The sequence below is a fragment of the Lagopus muta genome, chromosome 4, assembly GCF_023343835.1.
Source record: "Lagopus muta isolate bLagMut1 chromosome 4, bLagMut1 primary, whole genome shotgun sequence".
NCBI lineage: Eukaryota > Metazoa > Chordata > Aves > Galliformes > Phasianidae > Lagopus > Lagopus muta.
The window spans coordinates 35,802,105-35,826,604 of NC_064436.1; the positions used below are offsets into that span (position 1 = coordinate 35,802,105).

A 24,500-nucleotide genomic window follows, 5' to 3' on the forward strand; every position below is an offset into this window, starting at 1 on the left:
ATATTGCTCAATAGATGAAAAAAATCAGTGAAATACTTCAGAAGGTATTCTGTGTACTATGATTAAGAGTCCTACAAAATGCCTTCTGTTCTTCCATTATTTTTTTTTAAGCAGCTTCGTTTTCAACTGAAACAAGATTTGCAGGGAAAAGTCATATACTTTCCTAGATTGGCTGATTTGATTGGTAAAAAGGAGAAGATTTTGAGCCATAAGCCCCTGTGTAGCTCTGATTCTCATCGTGCTTTTTTAGATATTTAGCTACTGCAAGGCAACTGATTTATGAATGTTAACATAACAAAGTGTCAGCCATCAAAAGTCTGTGGTAAATTTAGCTAAGACTAGACTAATTAAGGCTGAAGCAATACTTTCCTTACAAGTCGCTACGTGCAGATCGGGTATGTTACTTGAAATTGAAAATCCATGACTTGAATGTTGTCAAACAGTTCATATAGACAAATGCATTAGTGAATTCGACTAATTGTGTAGCTTTAAATTAATATATGCCCCGTTGATGGACCTTTTTCTAGGGCTGTTTGTTGGGAGAGATGGCAGAGGTCAATTAACAATGAAGAGTATAACAACATAAAAAAATCCTTGGTTGACGGCTGATCTGTACTACTGATAAGCAGCAATAGTTATATATCTGGATTTTCACTTTCTCACCCTGGTGAAGGAGCTCTTGTGCCTATCTTGTAGTAGAAGTGAGGATTAGGATTATGAGATGGGTCAGATGTGTTCTACAGTGCATCCACTAGTCACTAATATCATTTTAGCCTGCAAGGCTTCAGAAAATATACAGGAAGGAGGCTCACTTTATTTCAAAACACCACTGCCAGAGGAAGATGAAGAAGTCTGAGCCTCTGCTTGCAACCCTGTTCTCAATAACATGTTGATGCATAAATTCATCACAGAGACAGACCTGGATCCTGTTCTCTTCAGGGTTAAGACTATAGTACCTCTCTTCTAGAAAAGGGCTTCCACCACTGTGCTATGCCTCACCATAAAAGAGCTCTACTTTCAGCTTTTCTCCTATAAACTGCTGCAATTTACAATACAAAGCAAAATTGCTGGGACCGCATCAAGAAAGAATGACCATAATGTCCTTATTCATAGTGGCGTTTATCTGGGTCTCTTCTTTGAGAGTTGTGCATTCAGTGACTTCTGTGTTTTCTGAATGAGTATCAGGCAAGTGCTCTCGGGCACAGAAAAGCACGGCTAAGGTAAAAACAAAGCCAGACATGGAAGACCTTTTAAACTCCTGCAGAACCTTTGAGGGAAAATAAATTAGGATGGCTAACGGCTCTATAGTCTTTCAGTGCAATAAAACTACTCTGTAGAATAAGCTTACTGCAATGCCGTAAAAAACACTTAGAGGATCTGATATTCTGAACGTGAAGACCGCAATGAACAGACGTGGCTGTTGTGCATTCATCCTTCCTGCATGAAAAACTCTGTAATTTATTTGTGCTTTCTACACAAATCCATTCTTTACTGCTCTGACAACAGTTCAAACTGTGCATGTGTTCATGCAGCAAAAAATAATTAAAACTTGTGCATTTTTAACATTTTATTTTTTTCTCTGAAGACTTAGCAGAAACAGACAAAAAAGAAAGAATGAGAACTATGTCTGAAATGTGGAATTTCATAGTTCATGACTTTTCAGCACTTAATTATGCAAATCATGTAATCGTAGCATAACCATCTCAGTGGAATATGTCTTCCAGCTATTTAATTAATTTTGTATGTCTGCTACTTTTACATTCTATCTGTACTTCTCCCATTTCCTATCCTCAGCACATGACATTAAAATTTAAGGTAAAAACTAGAATTGTGTGTAATGGGTTCTAAAGCATCATAGAAAGGTGCAATGCAAGATTTATGTTCAAAGTAAACAAGCAACTATTATCTGTACCCTTATATGAAATTTTTCAAGGGCAAAAGCAAGACTTATTTTTTTAACCTCTGTATTTTATTGCAGATGGAAAAAAAAAAAAAAAAAAGAAAAATCTGCTGTGCTGCAGTAAAAACAAACACTTTTGTGGTTATATTTTATAGATGAAAATAAAATGACTAACCTTAAGGTTTCTGGTTTTTTTTTCCCCTTTATTTAGATTTTAATCCAGTCCTATGCTCCCTTAGGCTATCTCACTCTCTCTCCAATGCATTTGGGTACGTTGTAGAGAATGTACTTAACCCAACGTTTTCTATTTTCTCAGCAGAAACAACAAGGTAACACAATTTTTTTTTTTTCCTTACCTTTTTTCTGTTTTCCACATTTTTAAACTGCAAATTCTAATCTGTAAGTAGAATTGCTTTATTTGCAGGAAAATCTGAGAGGTAATGGAAACTGGTTGACTTCCTGTTTATCCTCACATTATGTGAAATACACTTTCAATAAAGAAAATTAAACTTGTAAATTGTAGGATCAAAAGACCAACTCAACACTTAATGTCATGTTTATTTTAAGAAGTAAGATAAAAGATAAGAGAGAGTGGTAAAGCAAACAAAAACTAATATATAGAATAACAATATTCTGTATTTACTGACACAAGGAAACAGTAAATACTATCAGTATTCAAACTCAATATAAGTTCAGATTTAAGTGCATCTGATATTTCTTTTCTCTCAAAGTCTTCTCCATGCATTTTAGCATTTACATTCAAAAGTAAGTTTGTAAAATTATTTTTGTTCTTTGAAAATATTTGACATTTTATATTTCAAATTATATTTTTCTGGCTCTCACCCAATCAATTGCTTGTATAAAAATAATGATTGCAAAAAAAGAAACACAACAAAATATACAGTAATTAGATAAACCAGTCAAAGTTATTAATAAAAAAGCAGTAGAATTACAAAACCAACGTGATTTCCCAATGTTTTTAATCCTGGTCTTAATTATCTAATGAAGAACACTGACTTCCACAGCAGTTAACATAATTTGACCTTGATATTAGCTGCATTTTTGTTATTATTCCTGTTAGTATTTTTTCCACCTACTTCACTGGAAATATATTATATATGCTCCTGAATAATTTACCCTGCCTTCCTCTCTTTTATCACCTAAAGAGAGTATTTTTTTCCTCACATCTACATCAGCCCCCTGAGACCAGCTCAGAGAGTGGGTCAATCAGTGGAACCTCTCCGCCCTTCCCTCCTCCATCTTCTCTCTCTTTTTTTTTTTTTTTTGGCAGGTGCTTTTCTCTTCTTTCACCTCATCTCTGTTACTTACTCAAGTCAAACTGTAATTCATTTAGATTACTGCTTAAACTGATATTTTTGGTGAGGGGTAAGGATATTTGTTACCACAACAACATTCAAAGAAAACAAACTTTAATTACTGTGAATTGGTTAACCTGAATGCTCTGGAAAATGATTTAAATCAAGAGTTGATATGATCTTTTTCTGCTCTCTTAGAGCTTCACAGAGTAAAACTCTTCAGCAATTATAAAAAGTACAGACAGACATCCCCCTCTGTCGCTATGCCTCAGCTACTTTCAGCCTCTTATAAAAAGTCCTAGGTGGCAATGCAGGAATATATAAGGGAAATCAACTACTAGTCTACCACTGAGAAACACTTGGACACCAGTACCAGTACACCAGTACACCAGTAGATTGGGTCCTTTACAACAGATGACTGTAGTTAGCTCAGTACTTACATCATTGCATAGAATCAAATAACAAAGAACAAGTACAAGGAGATCATACATTGCAAGCGCTTGAAGTGAGACCTCTCTACTCTCCTTTCCCCATCCTTGATTTTTGCCACAGCAATAGCTGAGAACTGTTGTAACAAGATTTCTCAGAGGTTGATGAGATGAATACAGACAGTAAAAAGATCAAAGATCTACAGTGATGAGCAGTAGAAAAAGGTGTCTAAGTTACGACAAGAAACTAGGCTTCTTTAGTCTCATGAGAGAGGAAATACAGCTGCTGTTCCTTGGAGCTGTAGGACATTAAGTAGAAGATTAAAAGATCTGCTTAAGATAATAGGTGGTATGGTCATACACACAAAAACCAACAGATTTCACACTTTAAAGCCTTTCTCTTCCAGAAAAAAAACACTTGAGTTCTGTCAAGAAAGACTTCCCATTGAGCCTTTGTGGCTGTCACTTGTGGAGTGAGTGCCACCAGCTTCTTGGTAAGAAAACACTTCAGTAGTCCCATCCCTTTTCTCAGGTTAGAGGCTCCAGGATCAGGGAAGCAGAGGACAAAATTATGTGTTCCCCAGTTCTTCTGATTTGACACAGTCAACCACCCTAACTAACTAATGCTTTTCACTCTTTATCAAGAGTGTTCCCTTAGTACAAAGTTATTCACAAAGAAATCTCATAGGATTTTAGCCAGTTGCCTGCTCAATAATATAATATAGAATTTTCTAACCTCTCTCATGTTTGCCCTCAGCTGTGACTTTGGTCCTCCAAATTATTTCAGCTCTCAGAAATACACTGCTTTGTCACTGACAGCTGGACCTACCTTACAGAGGTATCAACAGTCTCCCTTAATATCTTTGTATTGATCTAGTAGGACACAAAAGATAAACGTTTAGATAGGAATTGAGATGTCGAGCTTCCATGCTTGTGTTGTTGGAGGAGCAAAAGGAGAAGAAACTGGAAGTCTTCTATTCGTTCTTTAGCACTCCAGAGTAAATAACTGTGAGGCTGTTGATGAGGAAAGATGAAAATGGCAAAACTAAATTACATCAGGCATAGCAGGGATCTGAAGCTGGGCTTGTGTATCTCCCTTAACATAAGGCATTTAATAATTGGATGTTTTCATCACTTTCTCCTACTAACTCCCATGAATACCTAGATATTTATCATAAAGAATGCTACATCACCGCACAAATATTTGGCCAAGTTTTCCATTTTCTTCCCTTTGGAAGAGGAAAGAATAAGTCAGAGTTGTTCCCTGTGCTACTCTAAAGCACTGTATCAGGCTTTATATGTTTTTCTGACTCTCTATTCAGTGTAACTGCACTGCAGGACCTATCCTTAAGCATTGAAAATAATGCACCAGTTTTCAGTGACTCTGCAGGGAAGCGAGCTGCTCCCTATTGCCATGCTTGAACAGCCACTGAAAGCACAAAATAACCTTCACAGTAAGACTCAGTCATTTAATCATAAAGTTTTTGTAATCAAGTAGGCTATGCAACTGAGAATGCATGTAAAGCTATATGGTAATAGAGGAGAAAAACAATCTGAGGCTCATTCAAGACTGTGAAGCCCCAGTTCCATCTCCCCTTACAGAATCTGCTTTTTAACATTAACCTGTAGTTGAAAGTAATTTACAAAATAGTTTGAAGTCTCACAAACACCATACAGCTTTATGCTATTTTTTCAGTATGCTTCACAGAATACTGAATGCTCTTGTCTTCCACTTTTCTCTTAAAAAAAAAGACAAAAAAAAAAGACAATAATAAAAAAAAGACTAGAAGAACAGCCTAGAGCATTCAGATAACTTATTGGAGTTGATGCCACTTCCATTTGTACCTTTCCTTCCTCATCTATGTCTTGAAGTACCTTCCAAAAACGTAATTAATTAGAGTTTGATGCATGTCTCACACTACTCATCCACTAACCTGCTATAAATTGCACTTTTCAGTTGTGGTCTTAGATGGTACCTGTCTGAAGTTCTGTGGAGTCTGCAGCACCTACTACCCGTATTTCCAGGATATAAGATGTAGGTGTACCACCAGTTGCTTTCAGGTGTTCAACTGATTGCATGAATTTCAGATTACGTAATTAAGGCAAATGAATTGAAGTCTGAGTGCCTCATCTTCCAGGGGTTAGGAAATACCAATCCTTAGCCCAAACGTTGCTGGTCAAGGGTACATTCAGTTGGACATACCCTTCCCATTTCTAAAGCACAGAATGGACAGATGAAAAGAGCTCACAAAATTATTTGCAAAATATTCTCAAATATATTATGAAAAAAGAAAATTTATACACAGCGCTATACAAAAAATATAAAAGATGACAACATCCTATTCTATCAGGTAAAATGCTAATTTATTTTATACTAAGGAAAGAGCACAGACACATCATTTCTTTAAGAGTCCCAGACACTTAGAGAAGGACTACACAAATCATGAATGTCTCAGACACAACACAAATTTCTGCTGAACAAATGTAAGCCTGTTTACTTCTGTCTACCTCCATGATTTAAGTACTTAAATCGCCAGTGTAACCCTTGCTGCTATTTAATGTTAACATACAAAATATGAATAAAAATGAGAAGACTGGAATCTTAAAAATACTAAATACTAAGTAGGAAATTCAGCATATAGAAGTTTGAGCTTTTGCAATTTTTTTTTCCCCTATAATTCCTACTTAAATATATGCATATATACAACACTGATTTATTATGCACCTGGCCCTTATGGATAATGATTTAAATGTCTTTGAACAAGTCCATGCCTCAATAGGCTGACTGGTGCAAGTTTATTCAAGCTAGTACTGTTCTTTTTCCTGTGCTTCATGCAGTTAACCTCACTACTCCTGCACTGTCCCTCATAATTTTCAAAGCAGTTCCTAGAATACTGGAAGCAAGTTAAAACCAGAACTTCTGATTTTAAGCCAGATTTAAGCCAGATGTGCAAAGCCAAAGCCTTCTGCTTGGAGGCCATCAAGCTGGCTGTGAAACTGCAGGCAATCCGATGGTGCGTTCTGATTTTAAACTTCTGATGATTTTAAACTTCTGATGATAAGCCAGACTTCGCCAAACCTGGCAGAGATTCAGAGCTAGTAGGTTGTTGGGTTTTTTTTTGGTGGATAATGAGGTGGGGTATAATTATAACGGCTTTTTTTTTTTTCCATTTGATGAACAAGAGCTTTGTCCCTCTGAACTCAGATTACACTCTAAAATAGCGTTTTTCATTAGGATATTTGCTAGTTTTTTTTTTTTTTTTTTTTTTTTTTTTTTTTTAAGACTTTATGGAACCAACTGTGATCTTTGCTTGATGTTTCTACTTGTGGGCCAAGTGCTGTTAATTGTTAATTGTGAGAGAATGCTGTCTTTATAAACAATTAAAAAATCTTTATGAATATCAGCTTTTAAGATCAATTTTATTATTATGTCAATGAAGTTTACTCTTTCCAACAGCTGTGAAGGAGATTTTGAGGGTGAATGGTGATTTCATATTTAAGAACCAAAACTAGACTGAATAGTTCCATAGAATACTTAAAAAAAAAAAAAAAAACAACCTCAAAACCCAAGCAAATTATTGCTCAGAGACAGTCCTTCAGCCACCATACAGGATGAAGTTTATGTACAGATCTTGTGATGATACTTTGTTTGAAAGAACTTGATTACTGTTTAAACAAACTAATTTTAAATTCAAGAACAAAAAAGACAATCCAAGAAATAGTGGGTATATTTATAGTGAACACAGAGTTGAAGAAGGCCAACTGCATCCTGGGTTAAATCAGGAATAGTGCAACCAGCACGTCAAGGGAGGCGATTCTGCCCCTCTATGATGTTCTCTTGAGACCCCACGGGAATACTGTGCCCAGTACTGGAGCCCCCAACACAAGAAGGACACGGAGTTACTGGGGGAGTTACTCACTCTTTAAGCTTCCTTTAAGTTCTGCGTACAGATTAATTTAAAGAACTTGTAGTTATAAGGAAGTTAAATGGCTACAGACAAATTGGTCACAGGCTCTGAGCTTCATACTTCACTTCCAATAAATGAATAAACAGGATAACATTTAATTACAGAGGGCGGGGGAGAAGATGTAAGATGCATAGTCATTTACCTGCATTTGAGGTAATTTCATTTGGTGAAGTTTATTAAAAAAAAAAAATCATTATCACTTTGTTTTCAGTATGATATAAAATTTTTGAAGCCTCTCAAATCAATCTTTTTTATCTAATTGCATCAATCCACCGCACCGAGTGGAATTATCAACTGAGATGACCCAAATTACATTTACATGACATTAGGAGCAGTTAGATAAAAAGCTGTGTTATTCTCTAAAGGACACGCGTTTTCCAGCTGGGTTTAAGTCCTACTTAAGTTCTATGAATATGTTCTGAGGCTTTCTAACTAAACAAGGAGTATCACTTCATACTTGAAGCAAATCAAATTTTGGAAGTAGGAACTTAATGTTAGGCAAACATATCCATATTTAACCCTGAGATATTAATTTACTGTACATCATTGGCGATTGGTATCAGGAAGGTGAGCGTTAGCTGGACAGTAACAAATCACTTGAGTGAATATTTTTCTCATTCATCAGAAAAGTCTCGTGGATTCACAATTCCATTAAACCATGGTCATCAAAATACTCTTTGAATGGAAGGATTATACATATTTGTAAAATATGGTTCACCAAAGGTAGAAAAAGTATGAGAATGACAGCTCCATATCGCCTGTAGCAGTCTGGTGCTGTGCAGGTACCAAAGGAAAAAAAAAGTAACTAAGTCAATTGCAAGATACAGACACCTGGAGAACATGCCACAGGTACACACACCGAGAGAATTAAGTCATGGGGAAACTGACATGATCACACAGGTCAGAGAGCAACAGGAAAAGGTAAGGATGATTCACATTCCAACTAGAGGCTGAACATTAACAGCTTACTAGAATTAGCGTTCACTCTATTGCTAAATTTTGTGTGGATACAACCCCTATCCACTTAAAGACAACATTCTGAAACAGGAGACAGTTTGAAATTTCTTTCATAAGTGAGGCACAGATTGTTTTCTTCCTAACAAACTCTGCTTGCAACTAGCCATATTTGAAATTCCACTCAAGGAATACATTAGGTTGTATTGATTGATTGTTACAATACCCCAATCTAATTTGGATGTGTAAATTAGCTGGAAAAACCTTTCACATTACTCAGCTATATGGCTGGAATGATTGTTTACTTAATTTTCTCCAGCACAGCTCCTTTTTGCAAGATGCATTTGAATCCAAAGATGTCATCTCAGATTTAGTTAAGTGTTGCACATGCTTTGAAAAAGAAGTAAAACAGTGCAAACTTAAATGCCTGGGAATTACAATTTGCAAGCAGTCATAAGACTCTTAAAGTAAAATGCATTCTTTTTTGGAGCACTTCAGTATTTCCTCCATAGAAACATGGGAAAAACATAATTTGAATTTTAAATTTCTACTAAGAAGAAAATGTTTTCTGCCACTTTTGATATAATCTTAGATCTTCTTACCTCACTTTCAGTATCTTACCTTTGTGAATGATGAGCAATAGAACTCACTTGAATATGAGATTATGTAGCTATTTACCTATTTCCTAAATGAGGAAATGGACATTTAGCTACTTCTCAATTCAAGTTGAATTAGCTAAGTCAAGAAACAGAGTCTAAATGAGATTTTATACCGCATCATTTCAGCAACTGCAAAGGGTTGGAAAGTTTAACAAATTCTGTGACAAGTATTTTCTTTTCTCTTCCGGAGCTCTGCAAGCAGTGGACAAGCATATGAACTGATGATCAGTGACCCATCATCTTCCTAGCCAGTCATTCCTTAGACGATTTAAAACACTTAAGACCTCTGAGCTTCTCACCACATGAAATGGAGATGACAAAGAATACGTACATTCAGTGTAGTTGTTTGTAATACCAGTGCAAACTAATTCAGTGGAAAGTGAAACAGTGTTTTCTTTTCTGGTCTATTCTAGAAATGGAACAGTATTCCTAACTTTTTTCAGTTCCACTAAACAATTCTTGATGTGCTTCATTTTCTCTTCAGTAAAACAAAGTAAAGCAAGAACAACAACCATGACAGTGGTTCAGACTGTTTCCATTTAGGGACAAAAACTGAAAAAAAACTGACTGACTTATTACCAGAGTATGTAATGCCTAGCAGAAACACCTAGTCAGCAGGAGACTGAAAGGTCTCAAGACTAGCTTTTAAAGTTTATAGAAGGTGAATTTCAAATTACCAAAGAATATTTCAAATTTGCTCCAGAAAAATTACTCTAAACTATAAAAGAACAGAATTAGCAAATCCACATTAAATAGAATCTACTAAAGAATCAAAGCTTACATAAAGGCATGACATTTGTCAAAATACATTATAAACATTTACAATTGATAATACTGAAGCCAGTAAGAGTATGGATAAGAAGTATCAACACAGCATGCAAGGATTTCCAAAAGGCCTTCTGCAGAATCTGTTAAAAAAGGTTTTCAAGTAAGCTGAGCAGTCACAAAAACGAAGGCCCTCACGTGAATGAAACCACTAACTAAAAGGAAAGGTATTGAAGTTTAGTGTAAAATTCATTTCTCTCTCTGAAGAGAGATATATATCAGAGTCTTACAGGATTTATTAGAGGCCCTGGTGATTGTCATGCTTTTAAGTTATCTGGAAAAAGGATTGGAGAGTGTGATGACAAACTTCTGGGATGCACTGTTATTTGTGGTGGTAAAGATAGGAACTGACTGAAGAACTGCAGAAAAGCCTTGCAGCTGAGCAACTGAGTGAGATAATGGCAGATGAAATTCAGAAAGGATAGTCGTAAAGAAATACATAAGGAAAAAAAGTTTTACCTACACAGTGATAAGTCAACCACTAGTACACAGGAACACGATGTTAAGGTCACTGCATGTAATGGTGTGAAAACGTAAGTCTGGTATCTGGTGAGAAAAGTGAGCATTAGAAATTACTAAGAATGGAAGAGAAAAGTAAAAATTATCATCTCACTGTGCAAATCCATTGTTGGGAATGAATCAATACAAAATACTATTAAACAGGTATTAAATCTCCAGAAACCAAATTTTAGCTAAAGAAGAGAGTGAGATCAGAATGCATTGGATTTTTTTTTTTTTTAATAGAAACCTTTACACTGGAAGAGAACAATGCAGCTCACTGTAATGCCACCAGAAGTGGTGTCAGCAGAAGTAACTACTACCACTAGAAATTGTGCTAATGAAGAAGAAATTATATACAGTAAGCCAATTGCACAGAAAAGTCTTATGTAAATACTTTCAAGATTCACAGCAGGAAAAGTAGAATAATCTATCCTGTGCTTTAGAGAGACGAGCAAAAATCTTAATTGCAGGGAAAAGGATTATGCCCTTACAACTCGACACTTAAGAGTTTAAGTGAATGCTGCACAGCATTTGCATTCTTGCCCCACTGGCTTACATAAACCTGGTTAATCTCAACGCACAGAGAAAAGATGACTCTTCAGCACTGTTGCCAAGAATATAGACTTGATTGAATAACAATAGCCTCCAGAAGTCAATTAAATACTTTCCCCAAAAGTGTACAAGATGTTGACCTAATGTGGGCATCTTGATATCAAATTATACCCACTTGGAAAATTAAGCTAAAAATCTAGTTCTTTGTGAAAGGTTGCAAAAAAAATTTAACATGAAGAAGAAACATTTTAATAATATTGGTCACCAGAAGCCAGCACTGATAATTCAAAAGCAGAAGAAACTGTCAAGGACGGAAAAGTACAATGTACAAACTTTTAGAATCGTAGAATCCTTAGAATTGGAAGGGACCTCTGAGAGCCATGTAGTGCAACTTCCCTGCAATGAACAGGGCCATCCACAGTCAGATCGGGTTGGCCAGGACTTTATCCAGCCTCTTCTTGAAAGTCACCAGGGATGGGGCATCTGCATTACTGGGCAACCTGTTCCAGTGCCTCACTACCCTCACTGTAAAAGATTTTTTCCTTATATCCAACATAAATCTCCCCTCTTTGAGCTTGAAATCATTTCTGCTTGCTCTGTCATCACAGACCCTGCTAAAGAGTCTGTCACCTTCTTTCCTGTAGCTCCTCTTTAGATACTGAAAGGCCTCTATCAGCCTTCTCTTCTCCAGGCTGAACAGCCCCAACTCTCTCAGCCCGTCCTCATAGGATGGGCATTTCATTCCATGGATCACTTTTATGGCCCTTCTCTGATCACACTCCAATAGGTCTGTGTCTCTCCTGCACTGAGGACTCCACATCTGGACACAGATGAGGTCTCACTAGCACAGTGCAGAGGGCACAGGATCACTGCACTTGACCACGCTTGTTTTGATACAGCCCAGGCTATTGTTGGCTTTCTGGGCTACAAAGGCGCATTGCTGGCTCACATCCAACTTACCATTTACCAGTACCCCCAGGTCTTTTTCTGGGAGGTGGTATTCAATCGTATCATCACCCAACTTGCATTGGTAATGGAGTTGCCTTGACTATCAGTGTCACTGATGAAGATATTAAGGAGTATCAGTCCCAGCACTGACCCCTGGGGAACACCACACATCACCAAACTCCACCCAGAAATTGAACCATTGAAAGAATAATTCCTGAAAGCATTATTCAAAACTCCACTGAGACATAATTCCAAGCTTTCTCTTGCACATTTAGTTCTCACTATTGATCCAAGACAACACAGAAACACCACTTACAGATATTTGTATACCCAAAGCAGAAAGTCCTCAGGTCTCTCAGTTCTTAGAAAATACATTGTGACTCAGCATAAACAGAAAAAAAAAAAAACTAGGCAGAAGACACTTGCACATCACATAAAAAGGATTCCAGTCCTTGGGTAACCATATTGGTATCAAAGATGACTAGATATCATTGAATTGTCTGGGCTGGAAGGGACCTTAGAGATAATCTAGCTCCAACCCCCGTGCTACAGGCAGAGACACCTCCCACTAGACCAAGTTTCTCAAATCCCCATCCAGCCTGGCCTTGAATGCTTTTGCAGAAAGGGCATTCACAACCTCACTGGGCAGCCTGTTCCAGTGTCTCACCACCCTCACAGTAAAGAATGTCTTCCTGATATCTAGTCTAAATCTACCCTCTTCCATTTTAAAACAATTTCCTCTCATCCTGTCACTACACATCCTTATAAAAAGGCCCTCATTAACTTCCCTGTAGGTCTCATTCAGGTACTGGAAGGCTGCTATAAGGTACCCTCAGAACCTTTTCTTCTCCAGGCTGACGAGTCCCAACTCTCTCAGCCTGTTAATATGCTTGCAAGGAGAGGAAAGGCAGTTTGCTCTGTAAAGATGTGTTATAATAGTAGGTGTAAGAGCTTCTGTAAGTAATCATGGAGATCCAAAACAGATTATTTTTTTTCCTTCTGATGTGCAGCTTGCCTTCCGGGCTTGTATTTTCAGCACCTCCACAGCTTCAGATATCTTCTTTCTTCAGTAAGACCCTTGAGAAGTAGAGAGGTATTTTGGGCACTCCTAAAGGCATAATTAAAATCTCTCCTGTGTTGGATTTGTATTCCTTGCTTATCACTAAATCATGCCCTTTATTTTCTTCTGGTTTGACCCTAGGGCATATTACAGTTATGCCTTTTTGTTTCTTCTCCCAAGGTTGATGTTTCTGGAAAGTATGCCATAGCAAGGGCTGAAGGAATTAATAAGGAGATCACATTCCAGGTCTCTCACACCTAACAGCTTAATGCATGGTTGCCTCCATGATCAGCACCTTCAGGACCTTCAAGTATTTTATTCTTGCATTTTCTTGTATTTCAGGAATTACCATGCCATGTTCTGCTGGTATCAAGCACAAAAGGCTATGAAGTCCTTGTTATCACATCTTGACTTTAAGGAAAATAAATGTATCCATATTAAGGTTCTGCTTAAGGAAATCACATACAAATTTAATACATTTTTTTTGAGAAAGAACAGATATTCCACATTAAATGCTAGTTGGTAAATACAGCTGGGGAAAGTAAAGTAAAACAATAAGAAAACAGGAGAAGACAAATGAAGTGGTGTCAGGTCTAGTTAAGCTGATTTTCTGAAGTCAGAGACCTTCCTCCCTAGGAACCTCCCTAGGAACACTGATCAGTCATAGATATTTGAAGGTGAAATACAGTGTATTTCCCCCCATTTTCCTTTCACATCCCTGCCACTTAACCCATGCTCTCACAGCAGGTATTTCAGTTGTGCTTGTAAAGTTGATTTTGGAACTGAAAAATGCATAAAGAAACCAACTTGAAAAAAAATTCAGTCCAGCACAAGAAATAAGGAAACCACTTTTGATTTGAATGTGGCTTCTGTCTTGCTTATTGTCAAATAAAGAGCTACAATGATACAACACTGGGGCTAAAAGATAGATAGGTTCAAATTGTGGGAAAAATGGGACTGATTAAGCCAGACACTGTTGCAGAAAAAAAGGAAATCTTTCAAACACAGCCCTAATAACAACTTAGTTCAGGACAGAGATGTGTCTCTGGTTGTTTCTTTAGCAGAAGGATCAGAAGTTGAAAGCAGTAGAAGTGCTAAGATGCAAACAGGATCATCATAACTTCTAGCTATGCTAATCATCTCTTATTTCACTTTCATAATTTCATTGTTTCTCCACACACTTATTCTAACAGCATCAAATTGTATCACAAGAACAAAGCACTGAGGCTTCCCCCCCCCCCAAAAAAAAGAGAATTATTTTTTCCCCTTTTAACCTAAACAGCTGCTTGTTTATGAAATAAGAGGAATTGAGGAGGAATGCTTGTTCATGAAATATAGAAATACTCTATAATTCAAGGAAGCAAATTAGAGAGTTTGTGTAGAACAATTATTTTAATAAAAATAATGTGTAACAACCATTCTTGAAAAAAGATCCAATAAATTAGAATCCATTCATAGCATTTTCCTCCTGCGTAGTGGTAATAAAACTAAGATGAGGAAGGCTAAAATACTTAAATTGGTGCAGGAACTGACTAAGTGCACACTATGGAAATGAAAAAAATAACATCCTTCATATAGTGAGGTTTGATGTTTTAAGCTTTAACAATCAATGTCATCTTTAGTCCACTAGTCAAATATATATTTATATACACACATTGAAGTATCATGTTAAATTATACATATTTTTCCATTGGCCTATTTCTGTTCCAGCTCATTAAAGTGACTATGATCACCTCTTATTCCCTCTGGCTAGGTGTAATAGTGTCTCTGCCTTCTGGTGAGGTGATAATTAAATTTACTAAATAAGTGGCAAGGAGGTGGGAAAGAAACTATGTGTGCTTATTCAGAAGGGAGTGGTTCAATTAACACTTTGTTTAGGAACTTAACTTTTAAAACTTGATAATTCTTTCAAGTCCTCTCTACCTCACTCCTATCCATATCATATTTGGTTTGGCCCTTCCTTTCCGCTCTTCAAACAGAAGCTTGAACTCAGAAATGCTCAGACTGGAAGTTCAAAGGCCAATTAGCACCAAAAACATAGGACTGATAAGTTCTAAAAACATTCAAAAGTTCACAATCACTACCTGAAAAGCAGAGTTCAAAAAAATCCCTGAATCACTTCACAGGTCTCAGTGATTAAGGGACAGTGGAAGTAAGAAGCACATATATGGGTAAAGCCTCTCCTCAATTTCTATAAATCAGGGATGGAGAAAGTAATAGCAGAATACTTTCTGGGACTGTTCTTCACAAAGTCAGTGATGGGAGACTATAGTCAGCTGCAAAGTAACTTTGATTTGACCCACCTGCAATGGAAATAATCTGATGAAATAGAATTGTGTTTATTTTTTACTGCTTTGTAATTCATTTCTGAAGTTTGTATGGATTAGGGTACGTATGGATTAACAGTTTCATGAGCGTGGTATCAGTTCTGAGATTTTTACGTTGTTTGTCCTATTATCTCCCTACCTTAAAAAATCCACATGGCTCAAGAGAAGGGCATTTATGAAGATAGAAAGATATAATTTAATGCAGTTAGATGTGACTGTGCATTACTCTCGTAAGTTACGCTCAAGAACTCAGAACAGAATATTTAATGCATATTATATATTCATATCTCCTGAAAACTGATTTGTGGTTCTTTGAGATTGAGATTACATTGCCAAATTAGGCTAAAAGCTTAATTTTAGCTACCTTCATCATATTTTTTGCTAATACTGGTGTCCTGTTTTGAATCTAAATTAAATTTTGCTAGCATCTTCCAGGACTGCCAAGGCATAAAGGAACACTGGAATAGTTGAGAGGAGGCTTTATAGAAGGCCACCCTGAAAAAGACAAACTCTTCCTCCATCAAGCAAAGCTTTCTATAAAGGGAAAAGGACCCATTTTTTTTTCTGAAATAGATACTCATGTTTTCCTCTAAAGCGCATAAGAAATAATCAAAGAATTAAACGTTCTGTACACAAAAGGAAAATGTCTAACGTGCTTCTGTACTAAGGATTAAGTAATTATACATAAAAAAACCAAAAAACCAGTTCCCAGGAGCATCAAAGACATGCATGTATTACCATTGAAGAAGTATAAAAAGAGGCAGAAATGGGAGCTTATTGGTTTAGTCTGTCTTGGTCTCAGCTGAGTGACAGTAAATTACTCTGTTACTGTTAAATAGCAGGTATTAGCTAAACAGCAGTACAGTTCTTTAGATCATTAGATTATTCTGACCTGATGACTTCAAAAGATCACCAGCAGCAAAACATTATAATATAAATCTTAGTCATTAGAGGCTATATGGAATGATGCAGTATTTTTGTAAATAAATACTGAAAATGTAAATACCATATAATATTTAACTTCTTTATTTTAACTTTGTTGAGCTGAAGCTGTTGAATGACAAACAATACTAGAACAGATAAAATATTTTCAGGAATGTATCTATTCTAAACTGAAGTGGTTATAACTAATCTGCCCATGAGTAAGTTCAAAGATTCAAGACAAAAAAAAGATTTCATAACTGCTAACAACAGTTTTCATTAAGGAGTTCTCCAGTCATCAACGGTTTTCAAAAATTCCGTTTTTTTCCCCACCCAGAGTGACCTAAGTCATAAAGAAACTTTGCTACAGAGAGGGGAAACGAGAAGACAACAAGAAAAAGAAAGAAGAAATACAGGAAAAAACAGAAGCAAATAGAGTAAATGCAGTTTTTCTGTTTGTTCTTCACTTGCAATTTGCAATCCAAACTATCTAGATAAATTCAGGATGGAATTCAAAGAAGGAAATTTTGTATGATTTGCTCTTTCCACAAAGAACTGCCTGGATTCCCTGTTCATCTTAAGCTAAGCTTTTCCTTACTCCCATGCTTCAAACAGCAAGTCCCATCTTCTGGGATAGATGCATCCTGAAATACACCCATCTGAACGCTTTTATTTACAAGTTTTTGGTTTTGGAGTTTTTTTTTCCCTCTTTCATCACAGATAAGCAAATAACATCCAACCTATTCTCCGGAATCTGGCCACAGATCTACTGGAAACTAGGTGAAAGCTGTGACTCTGTCACATAGAAATTACTGAGTGACTTTCACGTGAAGTTCACATTACTGTCAGCAACAAATGCAATATCTGTTCAGGTCCATCGCATTCCAATGCCTCAGCACTTATTATAGTAACTGTTACATAAGGACAACGCTTAGCAAATATCTAGGATCAACATCTAATAACCACAAAGTCTGTAGTTACAATGTTATGACATCATATAGTCATTACTGGGGAAAGAATTTAATGTAGTAAGTTTGTACTTGTCATTCTTCTGCTTACCCATTCATACACTGCAGTGTTCCATGGTTTTAATCACTATCATTTGTCACTGCCTGGGAAGCTTTGGTTCTTGAGATTTTATTTCTAGATTCCATATGGTGAAGAGGTCTGCATGTAATTCAACTCCTGCTATTGCTTTCTCTAGAGAATGGTGGGACAAATAAACCATGCACAGATTGTTGTTTTGAATTATAAAAATGAAAGGGCAGAAGGCAAAAAGAACGGCAGTGGCATAACACTGGACTACATTTTTTTTTTTTAAAACCATTAGTTCTAGCAGTTCTTCAGATATTATCTGTATATCAAGACAAGATACTTTCCAGTGTTTAAAATTAATTTTAAATATAGAAAGGTAGTCTAATTTAATCTATAGATTCTTTCATGGCATTTCTCTCAGTATCAAATCCACTATCCTTTGAAAACAACTAAAATTGTTTAGACTATAATAATTACTACTTGGAAATTTGCTCCTGTTCTTTTGGCCTAGTTAGTCAAAGAGTGATTAATTAGAGCTAAAATAGTTATATTACCTAGAGCAACACTTTCCACCTTTGACCCAATACCCACCACATTAAAAGTCCGCACAACTGTCTTCAATGCATCAACATACCATGTGGTCCATAGCATTAGCATGTGGGATAACACATTCTTGAAGGTATGCATGCAGAATCAATTCCTATCAATCAAAGCATAAGCTTTTCCTTTGTTTTTGCATGACAGCTAGTTACACACTCCTTCTATGAAGCATCATAAATCGGGACTGTAAAACAATAGGAATCTACTATTCTCAAGAGGATTTCTTAATAGTGAAAACTTATGACACTGGCTCCTGAAAGCCATTAAGTATTTACTTCACACAGCTTGATATCCTTTTGCACAGTCTGTCACATTACATACTTTTCATATCAGGAAGTAATTTCCATTTTTTTATCTCATCAGCGTCTCAACTTGAAGAATTTCAATACACATATACTCAAAGTCCAAGCAGGATAATTACACACCAGCACTCGTATACTACAAGGCGTGAAACTGCACCTTCTTAAACTACATGTTTATCATTCAAAGTATCAGGTGAATTTTGCCTCTGTATCATGCACCAGTCCCTGCTGAGATCTAATATATTACCATTGCTGAAGTCAAAGAAACATTGTAGGCAGATACAAGCACTGCTTGACTTACAGATGCAGGTGAAATTTATAGCAGGTAGAGATGGTAGTATATTAGCATACAGATTCCCTAAACAGATTAGACCTTAAAATTACATTGTTAGAACCCAGAGTACACTGGCAAGAAAAAAATATACATTAAAAAATCATTTATCCAGTGAGTTTACAATATATATTCTCATCACAATTTACTTTAAAAAATATTAGTTTAAGTAATTTCCTTACAACCAGCAAAACATCAATGGTATAAAAATTTAAAAAGAGGAGTGAGAAGTATCTCAAAGTCAGGTTATAATGTCTCCAACAGACACCCAATTAAACTAGTGCAAACTGTATATAAACCAGACATGAAGTGTTCAGCAGTAAAAAAAAAAAATTAGATTTCAAGTACGGAAAGGTGAAGTAGAGTTAGCATTGATGTTTACTTGTGTCTGATAAAGGGATTACCACAGTTTGACATAAACATGCACTTGACACACATAGAAATGGTCCCTAATGTGCCTAGTGTACATTTTTGCATACTGGAGAAAACAAACAGTTTTGAAGAAGCACTTAGACAATCCTCACTTCTACTTCTCCCTTCATAAGATCCCTCCTCAGATGCTTCACAAAGCTCATTTCATAATTACTCTTTCCTACTCTTTCTAGAACATTTCCCCATCTGTGACATAAAAACAGTAATCATCAGTTCAAAGAGATTATAAATACTTTTTTAAAGCTTCCATTCCGGAAGCTAATTTTTGCTTTCACACTCTGTTAACCTCACACAGTAACAAATGGAAAAAAACTCAACCTACAATATTCTCACTCAACAGAAAGAACAGAAAGTTTTAAAAGCAGAAAATACCATACAATAAAGAACTGAAGGGATGAAGTAGACAAGAGCTAAACAAACAATTCCACTGTTGGACCATCTTTATATTATGCATAGTACATAATTGAGAGCACAGTCTGGCTGTTAAGATAAGCTCTTTTTCAAAGCTGCATTCTGATTATCCAATTGGACCATTTTAGATTATGTCGAAGTAGCATAGCAATCTCCAAAAGTGAATGGCTGAATTTCAGTTCTTGTATTAAAAACAAGAATTCTCTCCTTTGCTTACTACACTGCATAGAGAGAAATGCTTTTGTCTGGAGGATGAAAATACCGAGAAAGTGAATGGAAAGTTTCGTGGGAAGAATGAAAGACAGACAGAAGGAGAAAGTGGCAGACTGAAAGTTGCCTCCTTGTAGAAAATCTGCTTTCAGATTCAGATAACATTTCTTCTACACACATAAACTGAATTTGGTCAAGAGTAGAAATAACTGAAAAAAAATCTGTTTGGAAGTGGGCAAAGATATACTGGGTTGTTGATATAACTGGAAGGATAATTGGTAGTTTATTCTTGTAGAAAAGTAACTTCCATCAATTTATAATTTCAATGAGAAATATCATTCCTGAAAGACAAACACAGCATACTAATCACCATATAATTTCACATTTTCATACGTACCATTGAATTTAAATGACATATACATTTATTTAATTTGTCTTTAATCAGAACTTCCCTGGGAAGTGTATTTGCATAGTAGAGGTATAAATATCAAGCAGTTAGAGGCCTGCAATTTTGTCACCAATTTGTGTCTCAACTCCTTGTTAACTAGATTGCATAGCTGAAAAGAGATGACAACTGTCTTTAGAAGGTTATTATAAGACCTACGGTACATTAAATATATTGGCTGAGGAGGAGATAATTTTTTACAAAGCAAATGTTTTTTTAAAAGCTCAAAAAGGCACTTTTCTGGTATATAAATTTAGGGGATAATACTGTCTAAAAATTTAAACCAAGTCAGTGGTGGATCTTGTGCTGAAAATGCGCAATTAAAATTTTTTCTGCTTAATTTCCATTTCTCTAACAGCAGGTACCATTGAGCAAATCTAAAAAACTGCTCCATTTTCCCATCTGGATATCTAATAATGCAATAGAAATAAAGCTTCTGGCAATTCACAGTATGTTAAACATATCACTCCTTAAGTGCTCCATATTTAAAATAATAAAATCTATCATACTCAGAATACATCATTCAATATTACGTAACACTTGGCCTTTTTAAACAATATTTTAAGAAAGCATTCAGATGTTTACATGACTGTTTGTTCCTGTGTCCCTACACAGGAATGAGGAATGAACAAAGCTGGACAGTGATACTCAAATGCTCTATCATATCTATGATTCTAGGATATGATTCCATGATTTTTACAGCATCATTCAGTTCTCAAAAACAAACTCTTGGGAATCACTATATCACACTGAAGGACAAGTAACTTCTACATGTATCAAATTTATAACTACTTTGAAACAATTACAGTTCCCTAATTTTCCTTGTGAGGCAGTTCAAACGAAATAATTTAATATGGAAATATTGATTAATATTTCATCACGTATATATATGCAGCTTATGATTAACTAATAAATAAAAGAATGGCTTACGGCAGTTTCCACTGGAAATTAAATAAACAGTATAACAGTTAAACACTTGTAGAAAGTGCTCAGTATTAAAAAATGCAATAAATATTGTTCAATAACATCTTTTTCAGATTTTTCATATCCAAAGCAGAGCCAGATAATTAAAAGCTCTTAGCTTTTGTCTTCACCCTCAAGAGCACACACAAACTTGCTCATTGTAAGTGGTACAAAGAGTCGATAAGCATCCTGCTGTAGAATGCAAAGCATCAGAATGGAGCTTAGTGGGCTCACTTAATGTAAGCTCATCTATCTTCAAGAGCAGTGTCAATTTAAAGTATTTTCAGCAGCTTACTTCTAAGCTGAATTTAGACCTAATAAAAGGCCACAAAATAAGGAGTTTTTTGTTCTGGCTTTCCCACAGCTTGCTTATTACGGTTCAGGGAAATATTTTTGGTTTTATGGCTGTCTGAATCCACCATGAAACACCAAGTTTGAAAGAAACGTAAAGACAGATCCCCTGTCATTTTAAGACAGTGTCATGTTAAGTTGATGTAAGGATAGAAGGCAGTTGCCTTTAACTAGTTTCAGATCACCTAAGGAATGTAATGATCACAATTCAGTAATAAAGAAGGAACAGCTTACTCTTCATAATGATCAGGGTTTGGTAGAAACTCATAAAGGAGGCAAACTCCAAGAAAGGATACATTCCTTTTTGCTGCCAGCCCAGTTAGGGAAGATCAGCCCCTGGGTCACACAAGTGAAATGCTTGTGCCTATGCTCTCCAGGTTGGTCACACTCCTTCCCCAGGTGCTCAATCACTGTTTCAGCACATGACCTAACGGTTCTCATACACTCATATTCAGACTTGATCTTATTTTTATTATTCAGTCAATAGAAAGAGATTGTGGGAAAACCCTGAGTGCATTGCTAGAAATTCTCTATGTAATAACATCACTTTATCCTTCCTGCTCTATAGCTGTGAGACTGCAGACTTTCCAGTTGGAAACATGACAGTTTGTCACTTATTCTTTCCATCCCCCTCCCCCGCCCCCCATTCTCTTGTGCCCAGCAATGTGGTCATAGCTTAAACCTTACTCTTCTTGTCCACTTGACCGATTTTTCTTTTAGCATTCATATAGGAATTCAAATATACCTCATCTCTTAAGTACTTTCTCTATTGCGAATACAACAGCTGTTTAACAGCCTAAAATAAATGCAAATATCTTCCAGGAAGAATGAGTATCCTCTCAGCACAGCCAAAGCTGAGAAGGCTGGGGTCTGTTTTAGACTTCAGTATTACTTAGTAGCCTGAAAGATACCATTACAGAAAAAGAAAGCTTGCCTGCTTGCAGTGTTCCTTTGCCTTCCTATTGGTGAAATAAGCATCAGATGAAGCCATAATAACAATCACAAAACAAAACGTTGTGAATCACCTTAGAAGTACAGTACATGCAAATCAAGAACTGCAGTACTGCGAAGCTGAATGTTAATGCAGTCAAGTTCACTACAAAGAAAAATGGCACTTCATTTACTTTAGTTGTAATACTAAAGCAAAAGAAGCACTGTACATTTTGAAGTTCCATATGAACAATTGTTTTAAAGAGATCTACAAGCTCACTGAACATCAACCATAACATAAGAATAAAATGATGGTCTCCTATGGAAGATAGCTGATGATTAGGAAGATAATCAATTAAGAACATATCCCACTAGTTTAGCGCAAAACATTGTCCAGTGTTTTCTGTGTGTCCCAAAGCTCCAAGGAGGAAACTGAATACGGAAGAACTGCTTAGTTTAAAGCACATTTTTGTTCCCACTGACTCCTGTGCATACAATTACAATAAATGAACTAGTTTTCAATAATTCAATTTTCAAGCAGCTTTAATATCTGTATGCTTTAACACTCAGATGCGGGAGAACGTCAGATTTGCATTTGTCTTAAGCATTTTATCTGAAGTCTGAAGCAGCTGGCTTGCAATGAAAAGTACTATGCTTCACAGAAAGCTACTAGCAACTGGCTATAGTCCAACCTCATAGACTAACAAAACTGGCAGATTGCTCACAGATGAGTTTAGGAACCCCATAGCACAGAAAGTAAAGAAGTGATTTCTAATGTTTACATAATACATCACTGACACATAGTATTTTAATGGCAGAGTATTCCACTTCAACTAATATGACCACTTCGCTTATTAAGTAGCAATATAATTATTTGCTTCTCACAACAACAACAAAAAAAAAAGCTTTATTTTCTCAACATCTCTGGGCAAAAATAAAATAAGGTGCTGGATTGCACGGCTGTTTCTATCAGCAAACAAATATCCAACCTTAGCTAAGATGCTTATGGTGAGAGTTTGACTTCATATGACAAAGCAATAGACTTCACATTGACACAGTTGAGTATCTACCAAGAGTTTTGTTTCTCAGTTTAGGTAAAAACAGATCTAGCAACCAGAGAATCAACCTGAACTTTTTTTTGCAGGTTCTCTAGAATAGTGTGGCACAAGCATTTCATCGCAACTGATAGCAGACTGCACCCCTGTCAGACAGATTGGACAAATTTAAGTTTATAACATTAGCTTAAGTTGCTTTAAAAAAAAAAAAAAAACTATCCCTCTAACTTTGATTGTGCCTCTGCTTCAGAAATTTACTTCTGTTCTAGGTTGAGCTACTATATGGCATCAAGGAACTTTCCTGAAGTCTTTTGCCAGAATTTCTATGTTTTCAAATACCTAAAAAATGTGAGCACTGCTTTAATACCTAAGGGCCAAAAACCATCTCAGAACAAGTAATTTCATACCTGTGCAGAAGAGACACAAAGAACAGCTCAAAGACCCTTTCTTTTGTAGATCAGGCTGAGTGCAATTGCCAGGGCTCAAGAAATCAGTTGACCAGAACCTCAAAGTTAATGGTTCCTAAATGGAGTTTCCCAACTGGAAAACAAAAGCAGATACAAGGAAAGACAGAAGTAAAAAAATCCATCCTCAATAAAATTTATCATCATAATATAGAAATTCCCAAGAATAAAAACCTCAATGTACAGTAACTATCAGGATTTGCTGGATAACCACTCTGATTTTCTACCTCAAGATAAAAAAAATTGTCAAGGGAAAACTGAATGATTACATTTATTTTAAATAGACAGCATTATTAAAAACCAAGCTTAAGTACTGGTACTTTACAGAAAAATTTTATGAAACACGGTTGATTGAAACAAAACACCTGAAGTGTGATGTGGAGCAAACTGTCATTTTAGATCAGGAAGGGAAACATCATTACTGCCTTCCTATTGTTCTCAAGGTTAGGAGAAAGTACACTATCTGATGCAACAATGAAAAATCATTCAGAATTAGTATGCAATTTCTTTACAAAGGTGTATACCTGGATATACCTCTGTGACATGAAAGCCTGTTATTTTGAAGGACCATAGCATTGTAAAGTAAGGAAGTTGCATCACTGAGGAGAAAGA

The 24,500-nt window shown here is 36.1% G+C and overlaps 1 protein-coding gene across 3 annotated transcripts in view; it reads right to left on the reverse strand.

Annotated features, from left to right (window-relative positions):
* The window catches only part of LOC125691903 (bifunctional heparan sulfate N-deacetylase/N-sulfotransferase 3), a 415,179-nt gene that overhangs the window by 274,393 nt on the left and 116,286 nt on the right, over window positions 1-24,500 (reverse strand). For 2 of the 3 annotated variants that reach the window (XM_048941853.1, XM_048941856.1), the window contains one exon: window positions 23,832-23,964. The exons of the other annotated variant lie outside the window; for it this stretch is intronic. The gene's annotated coding sequence lies outside the window, so the exon portion shown is untranslated. The remainder of the gene's footprint in view (window positions 1-23,831; window positions 23,965-24,500) is intronic. 3 annotated transcript variants of the gene reach the window in all.